We start from the raw sequence: 23,982 nt of genomic DNA on the forward strand, positions 1-23,982 counted from the left end.
TCACAGGGTTCTTCTCAAGCCTGGCTCTAGAAAAACACTGACTGGTGCTATGAAAATGCACAAAGTTACCGCACTGACACTCAGATTACTTACAGGGATGAAAAATGCAGACACATCACCATCCACAAGACTAAGAACTGGCCCCGCCAGAACCGACCAGAGACCAGTATTCTCAGTCCCGGCCAGGGGGCCACGCAGGGACCTCAGAAGCAGGGTGTTTTGTCCAAAGGGGCACCAGAGCCCAAAGTCAGGAGACTGAGATTTCCTCCTAGCTCTGGGGCTTCTCTTCATCTGAAAACCCTTAGAAGCTAGCAGAGAAAAACTCTCCGTGTGGTTCTAGACCACACGGACAGGCCCTACAATGGGGTCAGAAAAATTAGCTTGGCCCCTTTCAGCTTCCTTTGGTCCATCTCTTAGCTTTCCACCAAGACGGTCAAAATGGGGCCTTTTAAAACTCTGCCCTCCAAAGAAGGTGGCTCAGGGCATACCACTTTGGCTGGTATCACAAGACTCCCAGGGCAATGCTTCACTGCTTCCTCAGCATATGCCAGTGCCCATTTTACAGGGGGGATTTATGATCCTCCTCTCAGTAGAGCGAGCCAAAGTTTTATAATATTCATTAAAAATCAGCACCACATGTAATAATATGGAATCCTGGCGGTACACAAGGGGGCCAAGTTATAGGTGTTCAGGGAAACGCAGCAGAATTTCTCGGCCTTGGCAGGGGTAAAGTTGCAGGCACCAGCACTGCACTAACACAACCTTCTTTTATTGCAAATGTTCGTTCAGTCTAAGTCCTAATTACTTTCTGTAAAATCCTCGCCACCACCAAGCTTCCTTCTGACGGGGCAGCCACACCACCGACGGCCTGAAGCAGCAACACCCAGGCAGCCTCCAGACTCAGAGGCAGGGGAGAGGCTGGAACACAGTAGGGGTTGGGGCTGGGGCCCAGAGCCAGGCTCTTCCTTTACACTTCGCAATTGCTCTCGCCCCTTCTCGAACAAGTCGTGGGGGCCTACAGGCTCGCTCAGGAGGCCCCGGGGGTGAAGCCTTCAAACGTCAGCGCAGCGGGTGGGTCGGAAGCTGCTCTTCCTTGCCCCGCCCCCACTCACGAGGGGGCCCGGTCGGCTCGGTGGGGGCCCGCGGAGCATCTTTTCCCGCCCCTCCTGGGAAACGCCGGACGACCCAGGAGCCCCAGGTCTCGGTTCCTCTGCCCGCGCTGGGGCCCTGGGCTCTGCAGCCCTCCCCACGTGCCACTGCCACCCCTACCGCCGGCAGCGCCCCCGCACCGTCGCCTTTCGGGGGGCCCTGGCGAGTCCCGAACAAGGCCGGCCCCAGCCAGGCGCTCAGGCCGGCCGGGAGCCGGGGGTCGTCCTCGGCGCGCGGCTGCACAAAGCGGGGAGCGCAGCGGCGGCCGAGGCGCGCCCCCTCCCGCGAGCCGGCCGAGCGCGCGCCCCCGCCCCCGCCCCCGCCCCAGCCCCCGGAGCGCCATTCGCGGAGCGGCTTACGCTAGTCGCCGGGCGTACGGCGCCCCAGCGGCCGGGGAGGTGCGCTGCCCGGCTCCCGTAAAGTTATTGTGAATGGGGAGCGGGTGACGTCAGCGCCGAATGTCAACAATGTAGCGATTGAGAGTGTGGGCGTTCCGGGGAGAGCGCGAGCCGCGCGGCGCGGAGCAAACAGCGCCGAGCCGCCGCCGCCGCCGCCGCCGGAGCAGCAGCAGCAGCAGCAGCAGCGACCGTGCACGCCCGGGCTGCGGCCGCAGCAGCGCGAACGTGAGCGCCCGCCGCCGCCTCGCCACCCCGCCTGCCCACTCCGCGGCCGCCCGGCCTCCCTCGACCCTTCCCCTCCCCTCCCCCTCCCCGGCACACTCGGGGGCTGGGAACCAGCTGCCATGTGATGCGCGTCCTCTCGGTGAGCTTTCGGTGACCCCCGAACCGCCCACCGCGCCGGCTCCCTCGGGGCGGGGGGGCGGCCGCAGGCTGGGAAGACGCTGGGAAGAGGAGGCGGAAAAGGACGCAAAGTTCTCGGGCGAGGTGAGTCCCCGGCGCCGGGTCCCGGGCCCCGGCGGGCGCGGCGCGGGGCGGGGCGGGGCGGCGCGGCGCGGCGGGGGCAAGTGTGCGGGGGGCGCGGGGGCGCGGGGCGCGGGGCCGGCGGGGAAAGCGCGCGCGGAGGGGAGTCGCGGCCGCCGGCGCGCAGCCGCCCGCCGAGCGCGCCCTGCCCGTTTTTATGGCATTTTCTAGGAACGGGAAGGGGGTGGGAGCCGCGCCGCGCCGCGCCGCCTGTGCGCTCTCGCCGGGCTGTTTACGGCGGGCGACGCGGCATTGTATTTTGCTCGCGTCGACGGGTGTTTTGGAACAGCAGGGGGAGGAGGAGCAGAGGGTAAGAAGTCAGGCGTGGGGAGGGCGGGCTGGGGGAGGCGCGCGAGCCGGAGCCGCTGTCAGACCCTCGGCCCGGCCCCCGGCCCCCGGCCCCGGAGCCCGGCCCGGCCCGGCGGCCTCTCCCTGCCCGCGGCGTCCGCGCCCGGGGCTGCTCTGCAGGGACTGCGGCCGCCGCGCCTTCGCGCTCAGCTGTCAGGCGCCGCCGTTGGGCACCGGGACCTCCGCGACCGGCGCGGCCCCCAAGCCCAAGTTTAGGGTCCCGGGGAGAGGCAAGCCGGGGGGGGGGGCGCAGCGCGGACCGCGCGGAGCAATGGGTGGGACTCCCCGCCGGCCGGCGGCCGCGCTGTCCGACTGCGCCCCGGCGGCTCCAGCCCGGGGCTCGCCCGTCAGGCCGGGAAGCCCCGCACCTTCCTCCCCCCGAGAGCGTGCATGAAATCGGAGTGCAACGCGCACACGCCCTCTTCTTCGTCCCCACACCTGGGTCTGCAAGCTCCACCTAGAGCAGGAGTTTGCCCGGAGACGCCCCCCCGCCCCCCACGCCGGGGCGCCCCGTGGTGGCCCCGTGGCCCTCGGCCCTCGGGCGGGGGCTCGGCCGGAGAGGGCGGCGGGCGGCGCTCACGGCTACCCCGGCCGCCCGCGGAGGGGCCTCGAGTGAGCATCTGGGCCACCGCGGGCTGGCGGACGGCTTGCGGGCCCTCGAGCCGTGGGAGGAGGCGCGCCGAGCGGCTGCCTGCGAAGGGGCCGCGCCCCCTGGGCTTCGGGGCTTGGGGACGCGCGGGGTATCCCCAGCACCCTCTGGCGTGTAGGCGAGTTTGACAACTTGGGGGGAAGTTCCGGTGTAGACGCTGCCCGGATGGTTTTGTCTGTGGCCGGAGAAGGCGCGCCTCGCAAGCTCTTGCGCCGGGTCCCCGCGGTCGCTGCGAGCCGTGGCCCCGAGAAAGGGGAGGGACGAGGGCGCCCCCCCCGCACCCCCCCCGCACCCCCCCCCGCACCCCGTGCTGAGCCGCAGACGCCCCGCGGGCCCGCGGGTGGCGAGACGCGGCGGTCCTGGCGTTGCACCTTCACCGTCTGGTGCTGCAGAGGCGCTCGGTGTGCACATTGCATCTGTTGAGCCGCTTTCACTCCAAAAGGGCAATTACTTTAGAATAAAGATCCTTTTCTGCCTAGTGGGAACCTTGGCGGAGATGATGCCTAATGAGATATTTTTGCTTTTGTCTGTTTAAGAGTAAAATCAGAGATGTTAACTCTGATAACGGTTTGCTCAGATCATTAAAATGTAGCATGTAGGAAAGGCATGTCGGGCTGCGAAGCCCTGGCTGACATGAAGGGAGCTGAGCGTGAAAGGCTGCCACTCTTTTGGGGGGGATGGTGGGGGAGAGGGCTATTTTGGTGAGGCAGCGGGCGTCTTGCTTCAGATGTGAGATTTGCCCCACCCTGGTTCCCTGGCAGCTCCCGAGTAAATGGCATTTTTCATTCTTGCAGGTAGTAATAAACGTGAGTCAAAATGACATCTTGTTAGAATTAGTCTTTAGTCTGTAAGAGAGATTGCTAAATTACAGTGTTGCGCTCAAACTGCTCCAGTGAAAGGTCTGTCAGCGTTTCCATTATAGATTCCGTTTTTCAGGAGTTTATAATTTCACCGCAAAACTTGTGGTGGCTGAGAGGTTTTTCCCTTCCAGTGTTCTGGTTCAGAAAATACATCGATTGCCCAATTCTGTCCTATTTGCTGTTCCCGAAACTTCGAATGCCATTCGGAAGTGTGTGTGTGTGGGGGGGGTTCCCCCAAAATGGAATATGCCACCATGGAATAAAGTACTTTTGTTAGAACACACTTTATTTATGCAGAGCAGTATTTTCATTTTTGGATTTTGGAAGGGTTTAGGCTTGACATTTGGTAATCTTAAGTGTGTTAATTCCTCTGGTATCTGTCGATTCTGCAGGTGGATTGAAATGTCAGTTCGTTCTGTATATGCCAGGATTAGAGGGAAAAGCATTCTCCTCATACGTGTGTTTCTGAACTCCTAGCTAAATTATAAATACCCTTGTTTGTTACTTTTCTGCTCCTTGTAGGTTGCATGGCAGGATCTGCCCTAGAGAAGAAGGGCAGAGGCAGACGGGGAGGGAGGGAATCCGAACAACCCCCTCCTCCCCCCCACCCCAATTCACTTTTCAGTATCACTAATGCCTGGGAGGAAACCATTTATTCTCTTTCTGTTGAATCATGCCTTTGACTCAGTGTCTTCAGGCAAGTCCCTCACAGTCGCTCACCTCTGGCTGCTGTGTGAGGGGCTTAATTATTTGCAAACTGCCTTGAAATCCCTGGATGAAAGGCACTGCATAAGTGCAAAGTATTGTTATTCAGATATGGAATTTAATGATCCATTACAGTTCATCAGGAAATGCACTTTGCAGTGATGGTAGGAAACGTTTCCACCTGATAGAGGGTAATAATAACTGCTTAAAAGTAGGTTCAGATTACAGATGAGACAATTAACTCTAGCCATGTGCTCTTCAATTTGTTGCAATTCATTTTGTGATCAAAGTGAGTCGCAGAGAGCCAGATGGTCAGGTTCATGTTCAAATCTCTCCTAGGCCAGCCCTTCACTTCTGGGCCCGCTGTCTGCACAGCCGTCGGGACTTATTCATTAGTGCTTGTGAGCTGTTCCTCAGAATGTATGATCGGGGCTCCTGTGATGCCAACAAAAGGGCTCAGGCCAATCTATATTGTTGGGAGCGGTTTAATTTTACTTGGATTAACTCACGCTTAGTGTCTCTGGTTTGGATCCAGCCTTAAGGGAGGAGAGAGATCCTAGAGGCTCTCTAGCTCAGCTGTGTGGGGCTTTCACTCCCCTACCTTTTGTACCTCAGATTTCAGGGGGTATGGTATCTGGCTTGTTGTAAATGCAGGCTTCATTGCTGAATGAATGACGGAATACTTGGAGAAATAAATACCCTTCCTGTTTTGCTGAGGGAGTGTGGTGTGGGACTAGCTTTGTGGGCATGTGCTTGCTCTGTTGCACCCTCCTCCCCTGCTCAGAAGGATCTCACACTTGGTTGAATCTTCTGTTGTTAATCATCTTGAAATCCTGAATAATTCTTGAAGTCAGAGCCCTTCATTTTCATTTTTCACTCTCCTGGTGAGGAGGAGGGCATAGCATAGAGGGGCAGGCAACCGCTACTTTGTCTCAGCTTCTTCTTGTCCCCTGAAGCCAGGTAGGAATGGGAGGGAATGCTGGCTTTGTGTTACCATGTCGTCGGATTTATCCAAGAGAAGCTGGGTATCTGGACTCTTCTGTAGAATCTCTGATTTTAAATATCAGCTTAACATTTTTGAATGTTGAATAAGAATGTGCACAATAGCTAGAGCTGACCTGCAGGCAGCCTGTCTTCTACCACTGAACTGGCTAAAACATCGTGTTGTTTTAATATTTCTGTATCTGGGGACGCCTGGATGGCTCAGCGGTTGAGCGTCTGCCTTTGGCTCAGGTCCTGATCCCAGGATCCCGGATCGAGTCCCGCATCGGGCTCCTTGCGAGGAGCCTGCTTCTCCCTCCACCTATGTCTCTGCCTCTCTCTCTCTCTTTCTGTCTCTCATGAATAAATAAATAAAATCTTTTAAGAAAATATTTCTGTATCTGGCTATTTTCTAAAGGCCTGGCACATAATAGATGATTTATGAGTCTCCACCAAGTAAATGGTTATAGCTTTCCAAAAAGTTGAAAGATGCAAGAAAAACAGAATTTGAAATCAACACTGAGTCCCGCTCAGGAATTGATAACTTTCTTTTTGATAGAGAATGCGACATGAAAGGCCAAATGCTTAATGCCATGGGCACCATGTAGTCCTCTTGCAGGTAAATAACCCATTGCTTTTGAATAACCTGTGCTCTATTTAGTTGTTATTGACCAGACGGGGTAACTTGGTTGTGTGATGCCTGAGGACCTACATGAGAATTTGACATTGGAGAACACCCACTAAAATAATAGCTGTGATTTATTGAGCTCTCATTATATGCCAGGAACAGAGTTACCTCCTTTACCCCTTATATCTCATTGACTCCTCAAAGCAGCCCTGTGAAATAAGCATTGTGCCCACTCTACAGAGGAGGCATTTTCTCATTTTATGTTGCAAAGAATTTCATCTGGATGCAGTGTGTTTTCTTGACTATCTGAAGGTTATTCCCCATCCTATCTTACACAGTCCAGCCATAAGTCAATGACCAGGTGTGAGGTGGGGACCGTAGTAAACAGAGGACATGGTTCCTGCTCTCACATACAAGGAACAGAGAACAATTCCGGATGTAACGTCTTTGTCAAAATCTGTGTGTATACAACAAGAACTGCATTTGCCTCCCTGTTCCTCTGCTTTTCCTTTTTTTTTTTTTAGGATTTTATTTGTTTATTCATGAGAGACAGAGAGAAAGAGGCAGGAAGAGACATAGGCAGAGGGAGAAGCAGGCTCCATGCAGGAAGCCAGATGTGGGACTCGATCCGGGAACCATGGGATCACACCCTGAGCCAAAGGCAGATGCTCAACCGCTGAGCCACCCAGGCGTCCCTCCTCTGCTTTTCCTAACTGAATGTTAAAGAAGCTCCAGTGACATAGGACCCTACCAGAGGCACTAAAAGATCAGAAGCCAAGGCTGGTTGTAAAAATTTGCATTTGAGGGGAAAAGAAGATAAACTTCTGGCTTAGCTGGAGCCCCATTGGGCAAAGCAGCACTAAGTCCTTGGGAATGACAAAAAATTGCTCTTGTTTTGTCAGTGGCAGTGACCTAGTTCTGGCCCATCTTTAAATTTTATGTAAATATTTACAAATCGTTCAAGTCCAAACTGAAACCTGCTGTGAACTAAACATTTTGTAAATTCAGAGAGATTACCCCCAACATTTTTTTCTTTTGGTCTAATACATTTCATAGAAAAGTAGTTTTCTTGCCAATTCAGTGTTTTTCCTTTTACTTTTTTGTCTTTTTTGTTTGTTTGTTTGTTTCCTGCTAATTTCAAATGTCTACCTAAAACTGAAACCTAATCTTACCATCAGCATGCTGCTCAGTTTCCCTAAAGCTGGAAGTATCCTCAGAAATCACTGCTCTGTCCTTTTCAAGGACCATTTCTTTTTTTAAAGAATATGGAAATTGAACCTTGTCCTCCTAGTGGCACTACTTCACAGGAGGCAGGAATTTTGCCTTTGTTTTTCCTTGAGCTATTTTTTTCCAAAATAATAAATCTCCCCAATCTGAAAGCATTTCACGTACTCTAGTCATTCTAGTCATTGGAATTACAGCCAAAATGTCTCTCAGTCTTCCCCCAGTGACTTCATAATCATCATTTCTTCAGCATATTCCCCTGGTTAACTTCTCTTTTGTTCTTAGCCTGATAATCAATTGTCCTTTGGTTCTGAGATATGTCATTTCCCCTCCCTGACCTTTTTGTTCATCTCCCAAAGGCTGTAGGACGCACTGCTGATATCCCTAAGAGCTGGCGCTTGGTTGCTAGCTCCCTCCTATCTTTGTGTCAGTTTTATCTTCCCCTTCCCAAGCATTTAAATATCCACTGTCCAGCACTCCCATTCTTCTCATAATTGTTTTCCTTTGTCCCCGAGTCTACAGCTAGCGTATGACAAACTCCAGGTTCGTTTCAGAAGAAATCTTTTTGAGTGTCCAGGTCCTCCGTCAATTCTAGTCTTGCACTTACCCTCTCTTCTTTCTCTCCTGTCATTTTCCACAGATGCTTCAGGAGTTCCCTCAGGACTCTGCATGAGTGTCACTCAGAAGGCTTATTAGATTGTGACTTTGGAGTTTAAAGTTGGGAGAGCCCGGAGTGGTTATCCCTATTCTATAAGTAGGAAAGCAAGGTGAAGGTGGGTACTTAGCAAGTCTCCTTGGTATCCTGGGAGTCACACATGATTGGCAGTTTTTATTTTCTTCCCATTCTGTATTTTCTTGATCAACAAAACCACTTAGATGCAACTAAACAGGCCAAGAGTTCATGGTGTTAGGTGATCAGAGGCTTATGGGGAGCAAATGCACTCCTGGTTCCCTGTTCTAGTGAAGAATGGCGTCAAATAGGGGAGATGACAGGGCACCTGGGTGGCTCAGTAGGTTAAGCATCCAACTCTTGATTTCCTTCAGGTCATGATCTCAAGGTGGTGAGGTCAGCCAGCATCAGGCTCCTTGCTCAGCGGGGAGCCAGCTTGAGATTCATTCCCTCTCCTTCTGCCCCTTCCCTGTGTGTGTGTGTGTGTGTGCGCGCGCACGCATACACATGCACATGCTTTCTCTCTTTCTAAAATAAATAAATCTTAAAAAAGTAGGAGAGATGACATTAATTAGGTAGTGACAGATCACCCACTACATGTTCTGTGAAGGAAAGGTATTCCATGCAGCAGAGGGTGTCATTGGGGGATTTCACCAGATTAGGAAGTTGGGGTAGCCCTCCCTGAGGAATTATGGAGTGAAATGCCATCAGGGCCAAGCTGAAATTTCGGGCTTGCCATTTCCTCATAGCCTCCTAATCCTATTAATTCACTACTATCTTTGGCCCTTTGGAGTATTGCATAAACCATGATATAACCCTTGGGGCCATTTTGGCAAATAATGGTTCCTGTATACAGAGTCCAGAATTGATTTATTTACTTGTGTCTTTAGAACCTGATAAAAACAGAATTGTTAATTGCCAAGAATGTGGTTTGTTTTCATACTTGGAAAAAAATTCAAGGTGGCATTTTTATTTTGAACATACTTTGAGTCATTCTTTTTTTTTTTTTTTAAGATTTTATTTATTTATTCTCGAGAGACACAGGGAGGCAGAGACACAGGCAGAGGGAGAAGCAGGCTCCATGATGTGGGGAACCCAATGTAGGGGACTGGATCCTGGGACCCCAGGATCACGCCCTGAGCCAAAGGCAGACACTCAACTGGTGAGCCACCCAGGTGTCACTTTGGGTCATTCTGACATTAAAATGATTAGAAGTTACTCAGACATCCCTCTCAGTTGGCTGGTATGTGTGTGACCTAGGCAGGGGTCTTTAGTGAAAATGTGAGGCCAGCTTCTGTGTGAAACCCCTGCTTATTAGCTCAGAGCAAGTTTCCAGCCTCTGTAGACCAAACCAAGAAGGATTATTTAGACTATCCTTAGCACAATTTAGAAATTTTGACAGTATCTATTTATTTTAATTTAAAGCATTTTTAAAAATATTTGTTTTAGAGAAAGAGTGTACAAGTGGGGGGAGAGGCAGAGGCAGAGGGAGAGAGAGAATACATAAGCAAACTCCCTGCTGAGCGCAAAGCCCAACTTGGGTCTTGATCTGAGATCTCTTGAGATCATGACCTGAGCCAAAACCAAGAATTGGTGCCTCCATAGACTGACTGAGCCACGCAGGTGCCCCAACAGTATCTTTTTAAAACATATTACCGTACTGTATGCTAAAATTCTTTTTCTTTGATGATAGCTAACCTATGTTGGGAGCTTCCTATTTGTGTTACTCATATTAACTCATTAAATCCTTTTAACAATCCAGAGCTAGGTGTGATCATTAGAAGCTGAGGTACAAATGTCACCCAGCTAATGAGAGGTAGAGCTGGTATTGGAAACTAGGTGTCTGAGGCTAGAGCCTGTTCTCTTAACCACCTATGCTATTTTGCCCCCTCCCCCTCTCCCCTACTTTTATTTTTTGCTCTCTAGCAAAAGTTCTCAGAAGTGGAAGTATAGGCCAACTCACTCTGAAATATTGGATTATTTTGTTGATGCCTATTTGAAAGATAAAATAGAAAAATAATGTCAGGGAACTTCAGTGAATGTTAGTTTTGTGTTTCATATGATTCACTTTCTAATAATTTCATTCCTCAGGTCTAATGGTCCATTTGGGGATCAGAGAGCACAAGTGGTGATCTAAAGACAAGAGAAGAACTAGACAAAGAACATGAATCCCATGGCTCTGTCCCCAGGATTTTCTTACAGTTCAAGCTTCTGCCTTTTGTTAAGTGATGACTTTGTTTTTAGCTTTTCTTTCTCTTTCTTTCTTTCTTTCTTTCTTTCTTTCTTTCTTTCTTTCTTTCTTTCTTTCTCTCTCTCTCTCTCTCTCTCTCTCTCTCTCTTTCTTTTTTCTTTTCTTTTCTTTTCTTTTCTTTTCTTTCTTTTCTTTTCTTTTTTCTTTCTTTCTTTCTTGATATAGGAAGGGTGAAAGAAACCATTTCTTTTTTTTTTTTTTTTTTAGAAACCATTTCTATAATAGGTTTCTTTCTACCCAGGTGGAAGATTTTCATCTAGAACCAAATCCGTTAGAGCTCCTAATTAGAAATATTAGCTACTAGTAGCAGATAAAAGCAGGTAACCTTTGCTCTCATTCTAGTCAATTTCAGGAAGAGATTATCTTGCCAGATTAGCATGTTGCAACTCTCAACTGGGGATTTGAATGGTTTTAAAGGACTCAGCTAGGCAGTTGGTTTGGCAGTGACCTGATCACCCCAGTTAGCAGGGTCACTGTTGAGAATGCTGACTCAGCTCTGCCCTGGGATGGTCATCCAACTTGTCTTCCTTAGTCAAGAGGCATCATTCTTGGGAGCCGCTGGAACATCAAGCATACATTTGAAGCTCAATTTGGAAAATGATCTAGCGTATGAATGTATTGTGCTTATTTTTCAGTATTTAGTTCAAATTTTGGAGATGGCTAAGTGAGGAGATGCTTAGTGTGTCACTGTTGGAGGTTTTAAGTGATTAAAAAAATCAAGCAGATGAGTGCATAAAGATTTCTATGCAAACAATGATGAGCTTAAATTAAAGCTGCTGATTTTGTGTGAGAATTACTTGCATTGATTTGTAGAATATCTATATGGGTTCAAGATTCCATATTATGCAAATGAATGAGCCCTGAAGAGTCAAACTGTGAAAAAAAATGAAATTAACTATAAAGATATTATTACCCATTCAGCAAGTGGAAAATGCAGACATACTTAGAGTTAACCCTTACTTTTCATATATCTCCTTGGGAAGATCAGTGTCAGGGATGATGATCCTTTCTGCAGTTGTAAAGCCAGGCAAGGTTTGCTGTCAGTTCTTCCACAGTCCTCTTTCCAACCTTCTGACTCCATCCTATGCTGCTTTGCAGCCACCAGTACCCTTAACTAGTCTTCTTGTTCCCTTTCAGAACCAACCTCAGAAAGGGATTTTATGAAACCAGTTTTACTATGGTATAAATAATAGCATACCTGGTACCATTACTTCTTTCTGAAGCATCAGCATATTAATAGGAGACAAAGCCAAAGAAGTGAAATTCTGTAGATGGAAATGGTTAAGATTTCACATGCTTTTAAGCTGGTTGGAGGACATCTCTGAGTGGAGAGAGGGCTGTTTATAAGTCAATCCTCGATAGAGAATATAGATAAGCAGATTAGAGGATAAAAACCACTGTAATATTAAAACTATAAAGGACCAATGATTTTTAATGTTATAATACATTTGTCAGGGACACCTGGGTTGCTGGTTCAGTGGTTGAGTGTGATCCCAGGATCTGGGATCAAGTCCCACATCAGACTCCCTGTGAGGAACCTGCTTCTACCTCTGTGTCTCTGCCCCTCTTTCTTTGTGTCTCGAATGAATGAATGAACGAATAAATAAATAAATACGTTTGTTAGTGAACATCACCTTCCTCCTGCCAAATACTAGATCCGATTACATAAACCTGTGTAACAAGATGGTGTGTTATTTGACATTTAAACAGAGCTTCAGGGGAAAGCCACTTGGTTTATAATTAGGAATGTTTGTCATTCAGTAGCAGTTAACCCAAAATACTCTATTATCCCTAAATGTTGCATTTTAGGAGGCAAAAAAAGCAATGGACCCCACTCAGCTGCTTCCTGACCCTACTTTATTACTAAGAATTGAGTTGATATATTTAAAAACTGTCCTATGCTACTAGCAGGGTAATGACATCTGGATGTTTGGAGAAGTTGATTGACTAATGAAACCATGCTTATTTTAGGTAGACATGTTGCTTGCTAAATACTCAGTCATGGAGTTGCACTGCCTTGCCTGGTACCCCTCCCCCAAGGTAACCTCCTCCAGCAACCATGCTATGTTGAGTTGATGGTGCCATCTAGTGCCAATCTATGGAACTGTCCTGCTGGACTTGTTCTTCCTTTGCTGGGCGAAGAGTACCCCTCTCTGGGCGTACACTGCACTGTGGGGGACCTTTCTCTAATTCCTACCTTTCCTCTGTCTTCAGAGTTTAGTTATACCCTAATGCCTTCTTTTCTCCATAACTCCATTTCCTTCTCTTCCTCATTCACTAGTATCCCCTTTTTGTAGCCTTTCTTCTATTTTCTCTTCCAACTCTTGTTCATTCTTTTTTGAAGAAAAAAAAATCGGTGCTCACAACTGATAAAGATTTTTCTAAAGATATGTTATGCCAAAGTAAGAGAGTGCCTTGCATTTTAAAGTGAAATTAATCATTTAAACCATGTTAAAAGAACCAAAGTGAAACGAAAGACAAAGTCCAAAAATCTTATTTAGAAAGACTGTCCCCTTATCTTCCTCTTATTAGATGCTTCCTCAAAAGTAGTCAATCAAGAAGGTGGTTTGTTTGTTTTTAATTGGTTTTGGAACTATTGTTACAGTATTACTTTCTCTTTCTAAATTGCAAATTTAACCTCTCACTCGTATTTTACATTCAAGACAGTTCCATGGACTATTCTGGAACACCATCTCACTGGCATGACATTGTCTCTATGGAAAAATGTGTTCCAAGTTCCAGACCACCAGGTTTCCTGTAGATTTTTGGGTCTTGTATTAAATGAGAGAAGAGAGATGAAAGACGTGTAGGACAAACCTGAGATGTAATTACCCTACAACGTTTGTGGGATCTGAATTAGCGTACAGGTTTAAGTCTCCCACATCAAACAGTAGATTTTAAATTTCCACTTATGTTAAGCATCTTGATATTGTGGGTTTGAAAGTAAGTCCCCTCTGAAAAACAGGAACTGTGCTTGTCTGTTACCAGTTTTTTGTGGTCAATATGGCAACTATTTTGATTTTTCAGAAGGGAGGAAAAGCAGTTAAATCCAGTTAAAATTAAAACCAGTTAAAATTAACTGGCTTGTGAGATTTGAATGCAGCTGTTCCACACATCACAACACCGACAGTGAGTTGTTTGTTTATTACCACTATTAATTATTATTAGTCGTTGCTACTTTTTGAGCAGTGGCATATAGATTATTTATATTTTTGGTGTAGCCTTGGAAAATAGAACTGCAAGGGTAGAGAGGTTCCTGTTTGCTAATTTGCATGTACCTTGTTTTGATTTTTGCTGGGTAGGTGTGTGCACCTTATGTATGCAAGAGTAATTTAGCATGTCAGCAGTTTCCTACCAGAAGCACTTGCTGACTCATGCAGCTGTTGCGGCACTCAGCTGGCCGCACTGTAAACTGCCCACAGTACCAGTGCTGTCCTTGGAGAGCACCCGGGCCGTTGAGCGGCTGGCAGGCTATTTTCAGATCTGTAGTCATTGCTGAGCTGGGTTCCCTTCTTCCAACAGCCAATCATATCCTTTGCATTGTAGGGTAGGCTGTTGGGCATATTCCTACCTTTGTAGAGGCTGCCTAAGAATCATGGCATTTCTGGGAGTCCCTCAGGAGAATGGCTTTTTTCCCCTTCATTTTAGTTTTCTGGGATTCTTTAAGGGAAGAAGGGTAAGGGGATGATATTAAGGGAAAAGATAGATGCTATTATTTTTTTCCCTCGCGCTAGAAAGAACTTTCATAAACCTTTAACATAGGTTTACTTAGTGTAAATGAAACCTGACCTACTTCTCCCACCGTGAGGAGTGTTGTGCCTTCAGGGGGGAGGTAAGAGAGTGGGTGCTCAGTGGCTGGCCTGACACGGTTTTGTGTGGTTCAACCCCTCAAGTGATGACAGAGTTTGTTTATATCTGTTGCATGTTATTAAGGTTATATATATATATATATATACACACACACACACACACACAACAACCTGACCTCAGTCATTTTAAATCTGGCATGTATTTTCAAAGATGGTTTCACTGTTTGTTTTTGGAGTTCATTTCTGCTTATTTTCATCAGAAAGTGTGAAATGTTACTTTTTTGAGGTTTCTAAATAAACTTCCTTTTGCAGATACAAGTTGATCAGATCAACCTAAACCATCCTGAGAAGGGGGAATAACTTGAGATCAGGTGGGGAAGGAAAGCTTTGCACATCCTTGAGGAGTTCTCCTTTTTTTTTTTTTTTTTTTTTTTTTTTTTAGCTTCAGTAAGCATTGTAAAGCAGCTTTGACCAGTAATAAAGAAAAAACCAAGCCACAGTGACTGTGTGTAACATGATGTTGATGGAAGTTCTTGGTTTCCGCCGATACAAATGACTCATCAGTATCAATAGAATTGTGACTTCTAATAATAACACAGTGCAAGACCTTCACAACATGTGGTTTTAGCCCTAGCTGTTAGTGAAAGGTTGGAAAATATTAGTTTGAGCATTTTTTTTTCTGATCTCATGATTTCACCCAAGTATAAAGTTGTTTTTTGTAGGTGTGATGATCACACTCTTGTTTTTTCATCTTAGTGTTTTTAGTTTCATTATGACCACATAGCCAAAGTCAGATCATTTCATCGTTTAGAAATCTGTGTAGTAAGCATCTCCTGTCAGGGCTGTGTTTTGAGGGAAATGTGGCTGAAAAGCAAATCCTCCCTGAACAGAGAAAGGAAAAAACTGGTACCCACTACACTCCACGGAGCTGCTTGCCTCCTACACAGCGTCTACTATGGAGGGCTGTGGTATTGCTGACTAGCCCTGTTGCTGCGTGAGTCATCGTCAAAGGATTCCAAGAGGAAGGTTAACAGAAAATGCGAGTCAGAGGAAAGAGCAGAGTGCAGTAGGGGCACTTATCACAGGAGGAAGGGCCTTGCCTCCTTTCCCTGGTCAAGGGGCTGCCCGGAAGACCCTGAACATCATGGGGAGGGCCAGGGCGTGTTTACACAGTGCCGCCTATTTACTTGCGTCTGTCCATGTGAGCATTCTTGTTTTCCTGTTTAGTTTTGGTTTGTTTTGCCTGTAGTTTGGCCAGACCATCCAGGATCATTATCTTAGCTGTGTACCACGGCGGTCTTACCCAAGAGCCTTTCCTTTTTGCCTGTTGTAAGGCAAGCAACTGAATTTGTAGAATGTCTAGTTTTTTTTTTTTCTTTCCAAACATCATCTTTAGAAAGGTTCTGTCATTTGTTTCCTAGTGATTTTTGCCACGTTAGCTTTGTTGCGGGAAATAAACGCTTAGAGGAAGCACAAAATTAGAATTTTATTAGTTCAAATTTTGTGTCAGTCTTGCCTCTTTCATATTACGTTGTAGACAGATTTTTTTTTTCTGGTCTCCCGCCATTTTACCAATATTTTGGGATTTTAACACTAGTACCTCCCTGTTACACGCTTTTATCCTTGTGTCTTGATACTCTGTGGAGTTTCCTTTTGGGCCCCTTTTACTTTCCCTCTTTTGGCACATATTTGCATTTCTTTCTCTCTGTGAGCACTCCCTTCTTCTTGCTTGTTCTCTGAGATTCTTCTGCTTGCTTGCTCACACCCCTTTTTCACATCGTTCTTGTACAGACCTGGGCACGCACATACACATGCATGCCTAATTACCTATTTCCATGTACACCCATGTGTGCACACATGCACCTACACAATGCTCCTCTCTGACCCTGGTCTCTTGCTCGTGGAGACCCCCACAGTGGCCTCAGCTGCTGCTACTGTTGCCATCCTTGCCAGCAGCCTGTTTCTGGAAGAGGTTATTCAGATGGGAAGGAAATCAGAAAGAGAGTCGGAACTGACTTCCTACCTGCTACTGAGAATGCATCCTGGGAAGGAGGCCACATTTTGAGGAACCAGGAAAAGGCCCAAGGGAGGCCCCAGCTTCAGAAGCCAGGCTGGAGGGATCCCTGGGTGGCTCAGTGGTTGAGCGTCTGCCTTTGGCTCAGGTCATGATCCTGGGGTCCTGGGATCGAGTCCCACATTGGGCTCCCCACAGAGAGCCTGCTTCTCCCTCTGCCTATGTCTCTGCCTCTCTCCGTGTGTCTCTCATGAATAAATAAATAAAATCTTAAAAAAAAGAAGCCAGGCTGCAGATGCCAGGCTCAGGGAAGTGGGCAGAGGAAGATGAGAGGTTGAGATGGTTCTGTCACCCAGCCTGAAGTTTGAGAATCCCCATGGTGTCAGAAATGCATCTAGATGGGGTGGGGTAGCTGAGAGAAATAGGGGGAGGAAGAGGCCCAGAACCCAGAGTGTGAAAGAGAACTGGAATCTTTGAATGGCGTTCTGGCTGTCAATATGCTTGTACGGCCTGCCTGCTCTGTGGGAACAGGCAGGAAAATCCATGGGACACACAGTAAGGAGTAGCTCTATCACATTAGCCTCAGGCTCTCTCCCACGCCTTAAGGGAGACCTTCCCTGACACCCCATGGAGTGCAGGGACCGCCTTCCCTCTCATGTGTCCCACTCCTTTCCTTTCCTTCTTTTTCTCCAAAGATTTTATCACCTGACATCCTATATGTGTTGCTTGCTTGTTTATTGTCTTCCTTGTGACATAAGCTCAGGAGTTAGTGTTTCCTCTGGTCGCTGAGGTACTGCCAGTACCTGGGAAAGTGTCTGGCACTCGGGATGCTCAGTGAATATGTATTTATTTATTGAATGAATGAATGAATGAATGAATGAATGAATGAATAGACTCACTGACTTTCCCTCTTTAAAAATCACCTACGACTTCTTGCTGCCCACAGAGGTCTGAACTCCATGACAGAAGATTTGGAGCTTCTCATAACCTATTCCCACCCTCCCATTTCAGATGTCTTTTTAATTTTTATTATTATTTTTATTTTTTACCAGTGTTAACTTCATTTTGACTTCAGGTAAATGCTTCTTGAACCAATTCATGTTTTTATTTTGTACAGTTTCCTAATGTATGAATCACATATGTTGATGCAAGTTTTTAAAATTTATCCTAAAATTACTTCTTAGACAAATCAGTACTTATGAGAATTAACTGTTTGTGGATAACTCTGTTAGGCACAGAATATGGTATGTGGGATACAATATCAGTATAAAGTATGGTCCCTGTTTATAGGAAAATTGTTTTATCTTGGAAATGACACATATAAACATGAAGCATTTGGAGTACAGTGCATGGTAGTATGTGATGAAGGGCAAGAATGAGTAATAGAGATAAATATGGTAGGAGTTGGGAGAAAAGAGTCAGCAAGGATTGGAGGGTGGGGAAACTTAAAAAGGAGGAGTTGGATCTGTATATGTCCTTAAAATATTTGGAGATTTACTGAGGTGGTCTTTAATTCCCTACTTGATACTTCACAATTTTATAGATGTCAGGGCAGCTTTATTGTTCATATTGTCCATATCGATATTCCTTTCTTGACCACTGTTAAGATATAATGAATGGGGTTGCCTGGTGGGGGGGGCTCAGTCAGTTAAGCATCTGAGTCTTGGTTTCACCTCAGGTCATGGTCACCTGGGTTGTGAGATCAAGCCCCATGTCAGGCTCTGAGCTCAGTGGGGACTCTGCTTGAAGATTCTCTCCCTCTGTCCCTCCCCCACTCACATACATGCATGCTCTCTCTCTGAAATAGATCAATAAATCTTTTTTTAAAAATGGAATGAGTGGAGGGATATGAAGGATTCTAAGTGCAAACATGCAAAATTCTCCTATAATAGTACAAAAAGTTTAAAATGTATCAGGAGTCCTTCCTTTTCATTGTTTGAGAAAAATGTGCATAGAACTTCTGTCACTAAAACATGAACACAAACCTTTTGGGAAAGGTGAGAATAGAATCCCGAGCCTACCTTGTCCTGCAGACACATTGAAGCAACAGCTACATTATGCAGCTAACTCTGAAAACAACTTGAAGATTGGCAGAACATATATTCCACAACTAACTGTACAGAGGAGGCCACATCAAAAAGGGTAGGAGGGGTAGAAATGCGGTTAGGAACCAAACCCTTGGCACAACTCACTGCAAACAGGAGGGATGACATAAGCAAGGGGGTTCAGACTCCACACTAGCCCTGAGGACCCACACTGGGCAGATAAATCCCCATAATATCTGGGTTCAAAAATCAGGAGGCTTAACTCTGGGAGAACCAAAAGGTGATAGGAAACAGAGTTCTTGCCTTTCGAGAGCCAGCACATTAAATAACTTAGTCTGAGACATAGCACAGCAGTGGCAGTTTGAAAGTGCCAGGGATATACCTGAAGGAGGTTTATTGACTAATCGCAGAATGTGTGCCAGAGGAGTGGGGATCTGCAGGGGATTTCTATGTAAACAAAAATGCTAGCAGGCACCATTTTTCTAGGCCTTCTTCAGCCTAGATAACCAGACACTTGTAGGAGCCAACCAGTTCTGACACTATCCCTCTACCTTGCTAGCACCATGAGCCCCACCCTGGTATTCTCCTGCAGACCTGTCCCACCCAGCCTATCTACTTTAGCAGGGATCCCTCCAAAGTGGCTACTGCTTCATCATGCCTAATAGGCAGCCCTAGCTGGGACTCGTGCTTTTTCAAAGTGACTGCTGCCTTAGGAAGGAGGGAGAAACCCCCACATACCCAAAGGCCCATAGTTCCTGCAGCCGGACTCTTAGCCAGCTGCTCAAGAGAGCAAGCCCTGACCTTCAGTGTGCCTGCAGCTGGGGTAGAGAAGCTAACTGCAGACAGGCTGAGTGCCAGCCCTGTCCACCAATGAGCCTATAGCCAAGCCTCTCAACAGTCAGGGAGAAAACCCTGTGCAGTGTACCCACAGTGGACATAGGAAGTCATTGCAGCCAATTAGGCCAAAAGCAGCTCAGCCTTAACAGGAGGAAACATTCAGTCCACGCAGGGGCCACTTTAGATACCTAGTTCTGGGGACCAGGGGGGATTGCACTACTGGGCATCACAAGACCTCTGTTAGACAAGGCCACTACTTCCAGGACCAGGAGATGTAGCTGACCTACTTAGTACATAGAAACAAATGCAGAGAGTTAGACAAAATGAGACAAAGGAATATGTCTCAAATTTAAAAACAAGACAAAGTCACGGGATATGAGCTAAATGAAACAGAGGTGGCGTTCAAAGTTACTGTCATAAAGGGATCCCTGGGTGGCGCAGCGGTTTGGCGCCTGCCTTTGGCCCAGGGCGCGATCTTGGAGACCCGGGATCGAATCCCACGTCAGGCTCTCAGTGCATGGAGCCTGCTTCTCCCTCTGCCTATGTCTCTGCCTCTCTCTCTCTCTCTCTCTCTGTGACTATCATAAATAAATAAAAAATTAAAAAAAAACAAAACAAAAAAAACAAAGTTACTGTCATAAAGATAGTCCCTGGATTGAGAAAAGAGTGGGTGAATTCAGAACTTCAATAAAGAGATAGAAAATACAAAAAAAAAAAAAAAAAAAAGCCAGTCAGAGCTGAAGAATTCAGACCTTAAATGAGAAATTACTCTAGAGGGAATTAGCAACAGATTAGAGGATGCAGAACAGATCAGCAATCTGGAACAAGGATTATGGAGAGCAACCATGCTGAACAGCAAAAAGAAATAGAAATAATAAAAATGAGAAAAGGTTAAGAGAACTCTGTGACATCATCAAGTGTAATACCATTCACATTACAGGGATTTCAGATGGAGAAGACATAGACAGGAGACCAGAAAACTTATTTGAAGTAATAAAAACTGAAGATTTTCCTAATCTGGGGAAGGAAACAGACACTAGGAAGCACAGATATTCCCTAACGAGATGAATTCAAAGAGGTCCACACCAAGACACATAATGATTACAGTGGCTAAAAGTAATGATAAAAAGGGGATCTTAAAAGCAGCAGGAGAAAAGGAAAGTTACATACAAGAGAAACCCTCTAGTGCTCTTGGCTGATTTTTCAACAGAAATTTTGCAGACCAGAAGAGAGCAGCATGATATAATTCAAGTCCTGAAAGGAAAAAGCCTACAACCAAGAATACTCTACCAGGGAAGGCTATCATTCAGAATCGAAGGAGAGATAACTAGTTTCCTATACAAACAAAAGTGTTCATCACCACTGAGCGAGTCTGACAAGATATGTTAAAAGGAATTCTTTAAGTGGAAAGAAAAGGCCATAACTAGAAATAAGAAAATTATGGAAGGAAAGAATTTTAGAGGTAAAAGGAAATATATAGTAATAGTGGTAGATTAATTACTTATAAAGTCAGTATGGAGATTAAACATAAAAGTAGTAAAATGAATTATTTCTACAAAAATTAGGGAATATGCAAATTAAAAAGATATAAAATATGACATGTACATAAAACATGGTGGAGGAGTAAAAATTTAGTGATTTTAGAATGTGTTTGAACTTAAATGATCATCAATTTAATATAGACTGCTTTACACATAGGATGTTATATGTGACTCAAATGGTAACTACAAATAAAAAACCTATAATAGGGTGCTGGATGGCTCAGTGGATTAAGTGTCTGCCTTTGGCTCTGGTCATGATCCCAGAGTTCTAGGATCAAATTCCTCATCAGACTTCCTGCTCAGTGAGGAGCCTGCTTCTCCCTCTCCCTCTGCCTTTCCTCCTGGTTGTGCTCTCTCCCTCTCTCTGTCAAATAAATAAATAAAATCTTTAAAAAAAACCAAAACCTATAATAGATATAGAAAAAGTAAAGAGAAAGGAATCCAAGCATAATATTCCCACAAGGGAAGAGAGCAAAAGAAAGAAACAGAGAAGAACTATTGAAACAGTGAACAAAATGTCAAGTACATACCTATCAGTAATGACTTTAAATGTAAATGGACTAAGTGCTCCAATCAGAAGAATGGATGACGATGGATTAAGAAAACAAGACTGAGCTATATGCTACCTACAGTAGACTCACTTCAGACCTAAAGACAGACTGAAAGTAAAGGGATTGAAAAAGATATTCCATGCAAACAGAAGAAAAAAAAAAAAAAGCCAAGATAGCAGGGCAGACTGAACAGACTTTAAAACAAAAACTGTAGCAGAAGGCAAAGAAAGGCATTACATAATGATAAAGGAATCCATCCAACAAGATGATGTAACAATTGTAGATAACTATGCACCCAACAAAGGAGCACCTAAATACATAAAGCAAATATTAACAAACATAAAGGGAGAAATTGATAGTAATATAATAATAGAGAATTTTAACACCCCAATGGATAATCATCAGCAAACAGTTTATTCAATAAAGAAATGACTGCTTTGAATGACACATTAGATGGACTTAACAGATGTATACAGAACATTCTAGTGCACATTCAGGTGCACTGTAACATTCTCCAAGATAGATCACATGTTAGACCACAAAACAAATCTCAATAAATTTAATAAGACTGAGGTCAGATCAAGCGTCTTTTCTAACCACAATGGCATGAAACTAGAAATCAATTATAAGGAAAAAATCTGGAAAAAACACGAATACGGGAGGCTAAACAACATCTAAACAACAAATGGGTCAATGAAGAAATCAAAGAGGGAAAAAAAATACATAGAGTCAAGTGAAAATGAAAATACAACAATCCAAAATCTTTGGAGGGCAGCAAAAGCAGTTCTAAGAAGGAAGTTTAAATGATACAAGCCTATTTCAGGAAACAGGAAAAAATCTCAGATGAGCAATCTACCTTATAACTAAAGGAACTAGAAAAATAACAAACAGAACCCAAGATTAATAGAAGGAAGGAAATTATAAAGATCAGAGCAGAAATAAATGAAATAGAAACTAAAAAAAGAAAGAAAAGATAAATCAAGAGCTAGTTCTATAAAAGATAAGCAAAATTGATAAACCTTTAGCCAAACTCATCAAGAAAAAAAGAGAGAGGAGTCAAATAAGTAAAATCAGAAATGAAGGAGGAAAAATAGCAACTGACACCACAGGAATATGAAGAATTGCGAGAGAATACTAAAAGAAATTTTATGACAACAAATTGGACCACCTAAAAGAAATGGATAAATTCCTAGAAACATACAGTCTTTCAAAATGGAATCAGGAAGAAATAGGAAATATGAACAGACCAATTACTAGTAATAAAACTGAATTGGTATTTTAAAACAAAAAACAAAAGACTCCCAACAAATGAAAGTCCAGAACCAGACAGCTTCACAGGTGAATTCTACCAAACATTTAAAGAAGAGTTCATGTCTGTTCTTGTTGAACTATCCCAAAAAATAAAAGAGGAAGAAAAATTTACAGATTCATTCTACAAAGCATTACACTGTTATCAAAGCCAAAAACATGACAAAAAGGGAAAATTACCGGTCTATCCATGATGAACATAGATGCAAAAATCCTCAACAAAATGTTGGCACGTTGAATTCAATAATACTGTAAAAGGATCATTCCCCATGATCAGGTGTCTGGGATGCAAAAGTGGTTAAATATTCACAAATCTGTCAGTATGATACATCACATTAACAAGAGGAAGACAAAAAACTATAGGACTATCTCAGAAGATGCAGAAAAAGCATTTGATTAAATTCAACATTCATTCATGATAAAATCTATCAACAAAATAGTCTTAGAGGGAATGTACTTCAACCTGACAAAAACCATGAAAACCATATATGAAAAATCCACAGCTAATAGCATTGGTGAAAAACTAAAAGTATTTTCTCTAAGATCAAGAACAAGACAGTGATATCCACTGTCACCGCTTTTATTCAACCCGGTGCTGTAAGTCCTAGCTGCAACAGTCAGGCTAGAAGAAGAAATAAAAGGCATCTAGATTGGTGAAGAAGAAGTAAAATTGTCATCATTTGCAGATGATATAATACCATATATAGAAAAGACTAAAGACTCCACCAAAAACAAAAAGCCTATTAGAACTAATAAATTCAGTAAAGATACAGGAATAAAAATATACAGAAATCTGTTGTACTTCTATACACTGATAATAAAGTAGCAGAAAGGGAAATTAAGAAAACAATCCCATTACATTGCACCGAAAAAAAAATACATTTAACCAAGAAGATGAAAGACATATACTCTGAAAACTGTAAGACATTGATGAAAGAACTTGAAGACAACACATAAAATTGGAAAGAAATGCCATGCTTATCAATTGGAAGAATTAATATTGTTAAAATGTCCATATTACCCAATGCAATCTACAGATTTAATGAAATCCCTACCAAAATATTAATAACATTTTCCATAGAACTGGAACAATTAATCCTAAAATTCATATGGAACCACAAAAGACCTTGAGTAGCCAATGCAATCTTGAGAAAAAAGAACAAAGTTAGAGGCATCATAATCCCAGATTTCAGGATACACTGCAAAGCTGTAGTAATCAAAACAATATGGTACTGGTATAAAAATGGACACAAAAATCAATGGAACAGGATAGAGAGCCCAGAAAGAACCCACACTTACATGATCAATTAATCTATGACAAAGGAGGCAAGAATATACAACGTGGGCAAAGATAATCTCTTCAATAAATGGTGTTGGGAATACTGGACAGCTACATGTAAAAAAATGAAACTGGACCACTTTCTTATACGGTGTACAAAAATAAATTAAAAATGGGCTAAAGATCTAAATGTGAGACCTAAAACCATAAAAT

At 44.6% G+C, this 23,982-nt stretch overlaps 1 protein-coding gene across 4 annotated transcripts in view; it reads left to right on the plus strand.

The window, feature by feature from the left end:
- The first annotated feature begins 1,749 nt into the window (after nt 1–1,749).
- The window catches only part of BACH2 (BACH transcriptional regulator 2), a 359,196-nt gene continuing 336,963 nt past the window's right edge, over nt 1,750–23,982 (plus strand). For all 4 annotated transcript variants that reach the window (XM_077903063.1, XM_077903060.1, XM_077903064.1 and 1 more), the window contains exon 1: nt 1,750–2,033. The gene's annotated coding sequence lies outside the window, so the exon portion shown is untranslated. The remainder of the gene's footprint in view (nt 2,034–23,982) is intronic.

This window comes from Canis aureus, chromosome 7, assembly GCF_053574225.1.
Source record: "Canis aureus isolate CA01 chromosome 7, VMU_Caureus_v.1.0, whole genome shotgun sequence".
NCBI classification, from domain to species: domain Eukaryota; kingdom Metazoa; phylum Chordata; class Mammalia; order Carnivora; family Canidae; genus Canis; species Canis aureus.